The following is a 7,730-nucleotide window of genomic DNA, read 5'->3' as shown; positions in this document are numbered from 1 at the left end:
TCCCTTTAAAGCTATGCGTTCCAAGAAATTTTTTTTTTTTTTTCAGGTCTACCTCCTTCCAATTCCAGTTGACTTTTTTGGTGGTCCACAGCTGTTTTGTCATTCACACTGGCCTCTTTTTTTTTTTTTTTTTCCATCACAGCAGAAATGATTACTTTGCTGATTAAATTTTCTCCTTCAGAACTTTAGGATGCTCTCTTCCACCCTTGGGAGTCATTGCTGACCAGAAGGGTTGAGCAACACCAAATAGCAACAGCTAAGCTTCGGCAATTTTAAAGAAAGGAAAAAATGTGAACGGGAGCAGTGCATGAAGAAAACGACCCACCCAACCCAGGATTCCAGGCAAAAAATAAATAAAAGATGGTACTAAGCAGTCGCTGTGGGATTTTTTTCCCCACATGCATCATATTAAAATCACATCATCCAAAACTTGTGTTTCTTACTCTGATAAAAACAGTTTGGGGTCCATGTAATATATTTGCATTGTCCCTTGTAGGAAAAAAATACAAATGAGATTAATTGTGCATGGCTTGGAAAGATTCCTAGCATTCTTTAGAAAAAGAAATAGCTAAATTGGAGTTAGTCAGTGGATACACATTAAGATGAATATTTAAGTTTATCTGATTTAACTAAAATATATTACTGTAACTTTAAGTTTTAACTCAAACTCTTACCAAATCAAAGTGCAGAGCACAAAAGATGGACTCACAGACTGTAACCCACCTGCAAAGCAGGGGGATCTGGGACGCATCAGGCCTGCCACCCCGACAGGGAGCTCATGTAAGCACACAGACTGGCTCTGCGATTAGTGCCTTGCTTTGCAGTGATGCAATGAGGAAAGCAATCACATTACTCACCAATTTCAATCTCTCCCATGCCCACAGTCCTTCTGCATGGCAGCACCTTGTACTAGTCTGCTATTTCTTCAAGTCAAAGGTATTCACAGAGGGCAAAGTAGTGTAGTACCCCCCCGCAAAAAAAAGAAAAAAAGGAAAAACCCACTTACATTCAGATTTTAAGGGTTCATATTGGAAAATAACACCAGACAACTTTTAACCTTAGAATATCTACTCAATAAAGTTAACATCACGTTTGTTAGTATTTAGGCAAACTGCTCTTCATTGATTCATCGCATATTGAATACTGGGTATAATTTCCCACATTACAGTAGTTTTCCACATGTTGTCTGGACTTTCTGTTATTGAGAGAAATAAGAGAGGTCTGTGACACATACGCACGATCCAGCTCAGATTATGTTTGAAGGACCTGAGAGACTAGATATATTTGCATTTTACATTATATTATATTACATTCAGTTTTGCTTTGGTATATGCTAGTTTTATCAAATATGAACTATTTATAATTAAGGATCCCATTAGATAAAAGAGCAGTCGTCTACTTTCCAACATGCTTTGAAGGGTTTGTTCTTTTAATAAGATGGACATGTAGATAAACATTGTTCAAATTAAGCTGAAAACTACACTAATCATTTCAATTTTATCAATTTTTGCTCAACACGGAATTTGAATTGATAATATTTGAAGCTAACAGAAAGGGTTAGTCACTTTATATTCTCAATTTACCTTTATATTCAATAGATTTTTAAAAAATAATAGTAATTTACTGAAGTTTAGTACTTTTTCCTCTCATTACTAAGATGCATAGTGCTTCAAATTATCCATGTCAGATATACCTTGAACATTTGGCATTTGTTTTTCCATTGGATCTGCCAGTCTCCAGTTATTCAAAGCAGCGTTTGTGAAGTTCTACCTCAGGAAAAAAAAAAAAAAAAAATATATATATATATATATATATATATATATATATATATATATATATATATATATATATCTCCATTTGCACTTAGAAGGGTAACTGTATTATCAGGGTATTGATAGATAGGCAATTGCAAAAAAGAGCCCATTGAAACAGAGAAACTGATGAGATCACAAAAAAATAGTTTCTCCTTCAAACTTATCTAGCTTTTTGGCATTAAAATTTGGAGTCCCAGCCCATCTTAAAGGTTGATACATTTCTTAACCAACAAGGGGTCTCTGCTTTGCTTATGAAGACAGGTCGTAGAAAGCTCTGAAGCCAGTTTGTGATTTGGTAAATCATAGGACACAAACTTGGTTTCCATAGTGAGATTTTACTTTTTTTCCCTTGAACCATTCACATGATTTCAACTACTCTCTGTATATGTCAAATGCTTCAAATAGGAAGAAAGGATGGGCAAGAATCTCTCATCTTTGATTGTTTTCTCTCCTTGCTCTAACAATATTAAGTCATATCATGGTTCACATTCCCTTTCTGTTTTGTTCCATTCTGAACCTACCTTGCTACTTCTATCCTTAGAACACCACTCCTAAATTGTACTTTCTTAACCATGTCTCTACATTTCTAACAGACCGAAAGTACCACTTTGATTCTTTCACCACCCTGCTCAAAGTCTTCAGCTGGTCATGGAATACAATCTAAATCCTTGGGTGGCTTTTTAAGGCCATTTACAGTCTGGACAATACCTATCATTCCATGTTCCTCACTTAGTTTTTCTAGTAGGAAGATCACATAGTGGCAAAGGCACCGTACTTAGATTCAGGAAACCCAAATTTGAATCCCAGATTAATATATAGCCATTCTGTTCCATTGAGTAAGTCACTTATCCTCTCTGAACATCAGTTTCCACATACAGAAAGCTGACAGCTAGTGGTCTATAGGCCAGATGTATATTTTGTTCCAGAAAACTTACTTCACTCTTGCATTATCTGTATGACTTTGTGATAACCTGTATGTACCCATACCTCATCTGTAAAAAAAAAAGAGGTAATGATACCTATCACACCATATTTCTGGAGGGTTAAATTAAGTAATGCATGTGAAATCCCCAGGCTGATGCTTGTTAAGGAGAGCTTCTCGATAAAACTCAGTTAAATCTGAGGCTGAATCACTTGGTTACATCCATCCTCTGATTCTAGGTATGTAAGTAACTACAAATAAGTCCTGTAATTGTCCACATCTGGACGTTTGCTCCTATGTCTTCTAAGACCACTCTTCCTTCTCTACCCAGAGAAATCTTACTCATTCTTCAAGACCAGGCTTAACTGTACTCTCTCTCCATAAATCATTACCTGAATTTTTGAAGAGGCAATGACCTCCAGCATAGGTCTGAATGGCAGCAATAGCCCTCTGAGGCTTAGAATCTTCAGGCCCAACAGGAAACTTGAGATCTTGGAAACCAACATTCTCATGTCCCAGGTGAGATAGCCAAAGGCCAAGAAGTTAATAAGACCAACGCAAGGCCAGAGAATGAACAAGAGAATGGGACTTAAACCTGACTCTCTGATCTCTCCCACCAGTGCCTTTCTTTCTGTTTCTCAGATTACTATGTGCAGGGTTTGTTTTTTTTATTTTTTAATTACATTGTTTTATATATGTTTTATGTTCCTTCACTCAATTGCAAACCACTGAAACTCAGGGATGGCATCTTATGCATATGTTGGTGTATCTCATAGAACCTAGTGCAGCACCTTGCAATATTCAATAAATGTTTTGAATAAATGGAGGAAAAAAAAGGCAGGAAATCTTTCATGACCCAACTTCTCACAAGCAGGTACTCAAGGGCTCACAGCATAATTACTTTATGCAAAGTTTTTTCAGTGTTTCAAATGCACACAGATTAAGAATTTAGTAAGTGCTTTAAATGGATCCTCTTATTTAACTTCAAAATGCTTTGAGGGAGTTACCATTATTGTCAACACCATTTAAAAATTAGGAAAATAAGGCTAAGAGTGTTTAAGTAACTTGTCTTAAGCCACAGAGCTAGAGAGGATCAGGGCTCAAGCAAGATCTCTCTCAACCCACAGCCCCGCTACTCTTCACCAGCAGAATGAACCAAGTTCTGAAGCCACCTTTGTAGCCCTTCTTAGATTCATAATGTTCCATATCATACTTGTACCTACTGTCGTTACTCTGGATAAGAATATATATTAAATAACGTAAATCATCTAATCCAATCAACCTTCTCATATCAAACGTTTTGATTGCCATTGGAAGCCTCCTTGGTGTTGTCATGGCCATCTTAGCCATTTTGATCTGCCCACCACCACCCTGATAGAGTTCTCATGAGATCATACAATACAGAGATTTTTCTATACCATCTCCCAAACTTGTCTTTTGGCTTCTGTTTTTGCGGTTACAACTATTTTCAGCTAGGCTAGCAGAGTATTTCTTCCTGGCCTATGCTTCTTACTCCAGATTACTCATTTTGTTTCTCCCATTCATTTAACCACTGAACCTTACTGAGCACCATTATATGTTATCCACTGACACAGACTTGTCCTGGCCAAGTAGTAAAGGGCAAGTAAGGTAAAAGGAAGTAAGCATGAGGATCCCTGGATGAGATTTGAGAGACATTTTTGCAAGACACAGGGTGGACATACAAAGTGGGCAGTGGTCACTTCAACTTCCGTTTGGAAGGAGGGTCAGGGGAGAATGGGTCACTTGAGCTGAGTGTTGAAAGATGGGCAGATCTCTCGCATCTTGACATTGAAACAATCATAAACTGTCTTCCTAAGCAATTTCATTACCCAGGTTGATTACCGCTGTCTCACCACTAAAGCATCCCTCTAACTGCCTTATTATTTGGAGCTTGTGGAATTTTAGCCCCATAGATAAGAATCTCTGCAGGATGAGTACAAGAAACAGAGCATCACTGCAATAAAACAAAAATACCTAGAACTCAATTACATGTTCAGCCTCTTTTGTTTAATTTCTGTATATATGATCCTTATTTTTAGGTATAACTTAAAATATTTAATAACATTTAAATGTATTAAATATATTATATATTTAAATATATAATCCAATTACTATATCATGATCTCTCATTTATACAAATCATAAAATCATGGCTTGAAATCAGATGTTTAAATCTGGAAGAAAACTTGGAAACAGGTTAAACTCAGGTGAGAGTAAGTCCTAAGTCCTAAATAAGTCCTAAGGCAGCATGAGTGTCAGGCGAGGCATCTGATTCAGCATATCAGAACCAAAAGTGGCACTAATCAGAGAATTAGACAGAAAACTGAGATTCAATATATTCTCACTATAATATATATATCTAATGATACTTCGGATTTCTATAGTACAATATGTTTAAATGGACACTTTTTTCACATGTACATTTTCTCCCTTCATTGTCATAATATCTCTGTATCTTAAGCATCTGTATCTTGTAAAACTCCCATTTACAGGTGAAAAATGTGAAGCTTAGATGGGTTAAGTGATTTGATAAAGATCACATCCCTAATACGCAGCAAAGAGAGGACTTGAACAATGGTTATCAGACTATCATTTCTACTTTTCTTCCATTAGTAGACAGCTTCCCATGTATAATCTCCCCCAGAAGCAAGAACACACATGCATGAATCAATTCAGCAAACCTCTATTGAATCCCTGTGTGACAAATACTGTTCTAGATCATGGGGAGAGCACATAAAGCTAGTAAAATAGAGTTGCTCCCTACCCTCATGACACTTATTATCTTTGGGAAAGCTTTGCAAAGAAAAGAGGTTAATTTCCATGGAAGAAGCTGCCAGGCTATAGTGGTCCTTCAGTTGTAAGTATAATAATTTCTACATAAAACAAGGAAGTGTAACAAATCTAATTCAATTAGTCCAAAAAATTTAAAGCTACAAGGCTACAATGGTCTTGCAGTACTAAAACCAATAGTTTCTACATAAAACAAAGAAGTATTACAAATCTAAATCAATTAGTCCAAAAATTTCATACCATTAGATGCAAAAACCTGAGGCAATTGTACTCTCAAGAGAACAATTTGGCAGTGAGATACCACCCACCATGAACCAAGATAATTATCCAAATCCCTGGGCTGGGAAAAAAGTATTAGTGGGGGCCAAAACTTATGAAGCAACTCTCATCAAGGGCATATGAGTTTTGCATGCCTATATTCTACCCCAGGGATTTCTACTGCAAACCTCAAGGCGTGGAAGAAATTTTCAATCATCATGCCAACTACCAAAACCAGGGATTGGGGCCATGACGTTGCACAGGGCTAGATTCTTTCTTCCTTCTTCCTTTGTCCTGTCAACTCACTCATCTCAGAGCAACAGGTCAGCATTCAGAGGCCAGGGGAGATCATGAAATTGGCCTCCAAAGGATGCTATGCCTTTAGTTATTTTGGATTCTGATTCATTAGCAATTAGAAATCTTACATTTTCCAAAATTCAACAGAAACCAGAACTGCGTAAATCGTAAATGATTATAAATGGTTATGAAAATGTAAATTTTCACATATTTCCCATATTTATAGATAATCAAGAATATATAAAACCAAGCTTTTATAACATTTATTAGATATCTGAATAGCACAACTCATTAAACACTGTACCTCTCTCCCTGACTTTCAAGACAGAAGAGCTGTCAGATTAAAAAAACTTACTGATTGGTTTTCATTTGTTTTTAATCGAAATATGCTTCATTTAGTCTTTAAAAGGAAACTGCCAATTTAGGACAGGAACTAGATCATCTGCTCAGGGTATGGAAAGCATTTCTTAAATAATTCATGGCAAAAACTTACCCTACTTTTGTGATATGAAAATGCCTTGTTACTTTTCTTGGCTTGTAAGTGGATTCATCCAGTTGACTGTTTTGGTTTCTTGGTGTTCAGAAGTAGGAAAGCCTTCTGAAATTTGAATCATATTTCAGATCCCTCCTGAGTAGTTAAGTGCACACCCACACACACAACTTTTCCTATAAACACCACATGCCTAAGCACACATTAAAATTAGACTTTTCCTACCAAGAGAGCGGGGGTGTAAAATATGCATCACCAGAGAGAAGTACTCCTTTCTGCAAGATGCAGTATAACACGGGACTTCTTCAGTAGGTGTCATAAATCTAACTCAAACTCTCTGAACTGCATAATTTGTCTTTCCTCACTAATAGTTCCTCATTCTTCATTCCTTGTGAAATGCAAATCCCCCATTTTAGTTAGAAAATGTGGATCCTAAATTTCAATCTGACATTGGAACCTAACACTCATTGAGGACACATCCATGTTTCTTTCTGCCTAACACTGAATGGCTTTATATTAGTTGACCTTGTTGATGTTCTTTAACACCAATAGACGTGGTCTTGGATTTGACTGGATATACTGCTGGAAGAGTAGTTTCCTTCATTTAAAAATCCCTTTCTATACAAATCAGAACAATTCTAAAACTATCAAACATGCTATATTCACATCTTAAAATATACTCGAGCATGTGTTTAAATAGTCTTATAATGTACAGGTTTCTCCTTTTGACATTTTCCATATTCACTTCTAAACAAACCCAAAGCTTCAGGTCCTAGGGCAATGATGGAGTAAGGTTTAACTCAATTATCTTCAATAGCCTCTCTGTTCTTTCTAACAACGAGACAATGTAGTAATTGGTTCTGCCAAGGAGAGAAGGTATGTGAAAATCTCATGATAAAACTGGGAAAGAATGTTTCGAGGTTTTTCCCCATGATAAAGATTAGCAGGGGAAATCCGTATAAGTTTGCAGCATGGAAAGTATAACTTTCTATGGAATCTTCACTAGGCCCTAAGGCAGATGTTTTTCATCAGCAAATCCTTTTTCCTATTAGATTTGTGAGGCCTGTTAAGAACAGCTTTGGGAATTCCTATGTAGGGGCAGCCAGTGCTCAAGTTTAAGTCAATTAAACTAAGTCTG

At 36.6% G+C, this 7,730-nt stretch overlaps 1 long non-coding RNA gene across 1 annotated transcript; it reads right to left on the bottom strand.

Annotated features, from left to right (window-relative positions):
• Nucleotides 1-854: 854 nt before the first annotated feature.
• Nucleotides 855-6,718, bottom strand: LOC130707748 (uncharacterized). The gene is made up of 3 exons (XR_009007772.1): nt 6,596-6,718; nt 1,694-1,766; nt 855-923 (listed from the first exon to the last, which is right to left on the bottom strand). It is a non-coding gene; the product is annotated as an uncharacterized LOC130707748 (long non-coding RNA).
• Nucleotides 6,719-7,730: the final 1,012 nt, after the last annotated feature.

The sequence above is a fragment of the Balaenoptera acutorostrata genome, chromosome 3 (assembly GCF_949987535.1).
Source record: "Balaenoptera acutorostrata chromosome 3, mBalAcu1.1, whole genome shotgun sequence".
NCBI lineage: Eukaryota > Metazoa > Chordata > Mammalia > Artiodactyla > Balaenopteridae > Balaenoptera > Balaenoptera acutorostrata.
Note: the sequence above shows the minus strand (reverse complement) of the source record. Positions and strands in the feature narration are given on the sequence as shown.